Source organism: Berghia stephanieae, chromosome 14 (assembly GCF_034508935.2).
Source record: "Berghia stephanieae isolate SIO BIC M18660-M18661 chromosome 14, UCSD_Bste_1.3, whole genome shotgun sequence".
Taxonomy (NCBI): Eukaryota; Metazoa; Mollusca; class Gastropoda; order Nudibranchia; family Aeolidiidae; genus Berghia; species Berghia stephanieae.
In genome coordinates this window covers 11,715,623-11,720,622 of record NC_088373.1, presented here as the reverse complement: position 1 = coordinate 11,720,622, position 5,000 = coordinate 11,715,623, and the positions used below count along the sequence as shown (strand labels likewise).

At 38.1% G+C, this 5,000-nt stretch overlaps 1 protein-coding gene across 12 annotated transcripts in view; it reads left to right on the top strand.

The window, feature by feature from the left end:
* LOC144959991 (AMP deaminase 2-like) overlaps positions 1-5,000 on the top strand; it is a 90,749-nt gene that overhangs the window by 39,043 nt on the left and 46,706 nt on the right. The window lies entirely within an intron of this gene.

Here is a 5,000-nt window from a genome sequence, read left to right as displayed (position 1 = left end):
AGTCGCAAGGCTCAAGGATCGGTTTCTGTAGCTTTAGATGACAGTAGAAATTACCTGTTATCCTTTGGATAAGATACTTACTAGGCTATCGCAGAATACCTTCCGCCAGCTCAAACATAACCTGCAGCTCAGTTACTGGTAATTGAACAGGGGAGTCAGAAAGAAAGAAAGAAAAAAAGAAAAAAAATCTCTCAGCCACACTCGGGATTAAAACTGGTCTTTTGACTTGTGAGGCGTGTGCTCTATCTACCGGGGAGCTGCTATCGGGAATCCCATTTCATCTCTATTTGTACACTTTTATGTGCGGCTATGTGGTCTTGTGGTATGACACTCGCTTTCGGATCGAAAGGCCCCGGGTTCGAGTCTCGCTCGACGCATAATTGAGTCCTTGGAGAAGGCTCTTTACTCACATTGTCTCATCGTAATCAGGTGTACAATAAGTACCCGGACGTTAATAGCGTTGTTTATTATGTCGGGAAAAAATGTAATATCGCCTAACAGGCGTCATGTCCTAAATGTTAAATGTTACTGTTGGCCAGGGACCCCTTGTAAAGCGCTTTGAACACGTTTAGTGGATATTGCGCTATATAAAAGCCCATTTATTTTCTTTCTTTTTTTTTTTTTACCTCGTTGAATACGTGTTATCCTGTCAACATCGTTATCAAACCATTTTCATTTTACTTTCTTACTTAACTATGCTGGGTGAGGTTCCTGACCTACCATAGTGATGCAGGGAGGTACTTATTGTCTTCTTCTATCCCTCTATAGCTGTTTTCCAATTTGCCTTCTGTCTTTGTCTTGGAATGCGATTACTCGGTTTTTGTCCTGGTCCTGGCCGGAGTCCTTGGCTGGGAGGGAAACAGTCAAATGTATAGGGAGAAGATTTTTTATTTTCCTTGTAAATCATCTCTCTGTTATGTATTAATACATTTGTTGTTTTGAATTTATAATGTAAGTATTTGAGTGTGTTCTTCTTTGTGGGATTCTGTGCGCGTGTCTGAATGAGACTTTTGGGTGATCTCAAACTTAAATGCATTGATGATATGTTCTTGGAATCTACACCAATTCCCTATTTGTACCATTCCCCTTTGTCTTAATTTTTCAAGGGTGCTTTAATTGTAATTCTAGAACTTTTATTTATACTATCCCATTTTCTGGCGCTGCTATGACCTAAATGTGTCGCAAGCGCCATAAAACCCTTAAAAACAAAACAAAAACATTACTTACCGATACTGCTTACTTGCATTATTATTATTATTATTATTATTATTATTATTATTATTATTATTATTATTATTATTATTATTATTATTATTATTATTATTATTATTATTATTATTATTATTATTATTATTATTATTATTATTATTATTAAACTCTGAGAAACTGATACGAAAAATATATCTTCCTGTTTTTATTCAACGATATTACTATTGATGTTTTCTTTTTTTAAATGTTTTTTTGTTGTTTTCTTTTTGTTTGGTTGGGTTTTTTATGGGTTTTTTGTTTGTTTGTTTTTATTTTGTTATTTTGAGAGGGGGGGGGGGGGGGAAGGGGGTTGTTTTTTAGCTTTTGATTTATTTATTTTTTTATCTTTTTGATTTTTGTTGTTGTTGTTTATTTTTTTTTTTTGTTTTGTTTTTTTTTTGGGGCGTGTTTGAACCGACCTTTTGTCAAAGCCTCACTCTGTCTTTTATGATAGACACATACAGACTCAGATATCCTATCGTTGGTAATAGACTTTTTCTGTCCTTGTTCTCTTCCCTCTGCTCTCTCTCTCTCTCTCTCTCTCTCTCTCTCTCTCTCTCTCTCTCTCTCTCTCTCTCTCTCTCTCTGTGTGTGTGTGTGTGCGTGTGTGTGTGTGTGTTTCTCTCTTTCTCGGTGTCTCTCTCTCTCTCTGTTACCCCTCTGTTCTCTCTCTGTCTGTCTCACCTGTTCTCTCTCTCTCTCTCTCTCTCTCTCTCTCTCTCTCTCTCTCTCTCTCTCTCTCTCTCTCTCTCTCTCTCCCCTCTCGGTGTGTGTGTGTGTCAGTCTCCCCTTTGCTCTCTCTCTCTCTCTCTCTCTCTCTCTCTCTCTCTCTCTCTCTCTCTCTCTCTCTCTCTCTCTCTCCCTCTCACTCACCCCCCCCCCATCCCACCCCCTGTCTGACGTGATATGAGTGGGTGTGTTTGCTCGTGTGATTTACTCACCCCCCAAAATACCCGTCATAGACTGGAGGGCAGACGTGACATTATTATCCATATTGACCAGACTCACCGTCCCATTGTCGTGGCTTGGGATATATTATACAATAATTACACACCCTTAGCGTAGATACATTGAAAGCCTATATCTATAATATAATGTTATTATTAATGTTAGGACGGTGTCTCAGCCGTTCGATAAATATTCACAAATATTAGTAATATAATAATAATAATAATAATAATACTGATGATGATGATGATGGTGGTGGTGGTGATGGTGGTGGTGGTGGTCATGATGACAATGATGATGATGATAATAATAATAATAATAATGATGATAATAATAATAATAACAATAATTAATAATAATAATAACAATAATTAATAATAATAATAACAATAATGATAATAATAATAATAATAACAATAATAATAATAATAATAACAATAATAATAATAATAATAATAATAATAATAATAATAATAATAATAATAACAATAATAATAATAATAATAATAATAATAATTATAACAATAATAATAGTAACAATGCAAGTTAGTATAGGTAAGTAATGTTTTTGTTTTGTTTTTAAGGGTTTTACGGCGCGTGCGACACATTTAGTGAAGATGTTATTCATTGAAGGTGACACCCGATTAAGATATTTTTAAACAGCAACAATAGATAAATAAATAAATAGATATTAGTTAAGGTAGATAGACAGATAGGTTTTGAGGTAAGTAGGTAGGTGGATAGATTAGACTAGACACATGGTGTTTTAGGTGAATGTTATGGAATTGAAATGACAGAAAATCGAGTAATCACATTGTCCTTGTCATCATTATTTTTTTTTGCTTTGGTGTCGGGAAATCATTCTAATTTTAATCGAGACCAATTTTAGCATTCTGTCATTCACCGCTAGACATATTGATTTTTGATGTAAAATCATCACTATGTCGGAAAGTACAGGCCTCTTCCTCCTCCTCCTCCTCCTCCTCCTCCTCCTCCTCCTCCTCCTCCTCCTCCTCCTCCTCCTCCTCCTCCTCCTCCTCCTCCTCTTATATTTTATTACACCAAGTCAGGCCTATGTGGTCTAGTGGTATGGCACTCGCTTTCGGATCGGAAGGTCCTGAGTTCGAGTCTCGCTTGGCGCATAGTTGAGTCCTTGGAAAAGGCTCTTTATTCACATTCTCTCACCGTACTCAGGTGTAAAATGAGTACCTGGTCGTTAACAGCGCTGTCACTGTCCGAAGAAAAATTTGTAATATCGCTTAACAGGCGTCATGTCTCGTTCTACATGTTACATGTTGTTGTTGGTCAGGGACCCCTTGTAAAGCGCGTTGAGCACATGGAATGGATATTGCTCTATATAAAAGCTCAAGTTTTTGGGGTTTTTTTTTTTAATGGAATTTTTATGTTATGTTCCTGATAGAAAACCTGGTGTCGAGTGAAGAAAAAGTCAATGTGTGTGTGTGTGCGTGCGTGTGTGTATGTGTGTGTGCGTATGTGTGTGTATGTGTGTGTATGTGTGTATGTATGTGGTTAAAAAGCATTTAAAACCCTTCAAACGTACAGTAAAAGGTTAAATAGCCACTTTCTCCCCTTCGATTAGTTCACAAAGTCGATACAGACGAGATCAATCTTCTTGGTTTATTCATCTTAACAACGTCACTATCTACTACATTATCTCATTCGTCTTTAGTGTTTTTATTCATCCTGTTTTGTTGATACAGGGGAAACCCGAAACGTCCATGTTATCTGTTTTCTATATTAAATTGAAGCTTCCATTCAATGTCACAATTGTTATTCATAATTAATGAGCAAACCTGGGGATATGAAACAATGAGGGGTGGAGGGGGGTAGGAGATAATCCGGAGTCTGGAATTCCCATCGGCCATCCTATTCTATTAGTATTATGTGGGTAGGCCGTTGTGGTAAACACATTACCACCTAACGTTACAGTCACCGGCACAATGGGAGAATAGCGCTCTCTCTCCTCTCTCTCTCTCTCTCTCTCTCTCTCTCTCTCTCTCTCTCTCTCTCTTTTTTTTTTTTTTCTCTCTCTCTCCACTCCTCTCCTCTCTTTTTCTCTCTCTCCACTCCTCTCCTCTCTCTCCTCCCCCCCCTCTCTCTCTCTCTCTCTCTCTCTCTTTTTCTCTCTCTCCACTCCTCTCCTCTCTTTTTCTCTCTCTCCACTCCTCTCCTCTCTCTCCTTCCCCCCCTCTCTCTCTCTCTCTCTCTCTCTTCTCACTCTCTCCCTCTCTCTCTCTATTTCTCTCTCCCCCCCTCTCTCTCTCTCTCTCTCTCTCTCTCTCTCTCTCTATCTCTCTCTCCTGTGCTCTTTTAATTCCATGCTAAAAATCATCGTAATTTGACTGGGCAAAAAAGGAATCTCCATTAAAAAAAAAAAAAACAACATAGGAAACACTTTTTTATAAAATTGAACAATTGCTATCTGCAGCATTTGACATAACATTTCAAAGTCCTTGCAATATTTAAGTGCCAAAGTAAGGAGCAGACACTGATGTAAGATAAAGATAAAGAGGCACTCGTGTCTCTAAAACTCCTCTCCAAATAAACTGTTCTCTCATCCGTCTCTTCTTTTCCTGATATGACCTCAACCAGTGATGCCAAAACTCCGGTCTTGAGCAAAAAATTCCGGGCTCCGGGCAACTTCCGTCAAATTCCGGTGACGTCAATTTGTTCCAGGGATACCCCCCCCCCCCCTTCCAACTACCACATCATCATCATTGCCACTTGTATTACAACCATCATCACTACCACTACTACTGCAACCACCACCACATCATCATTAC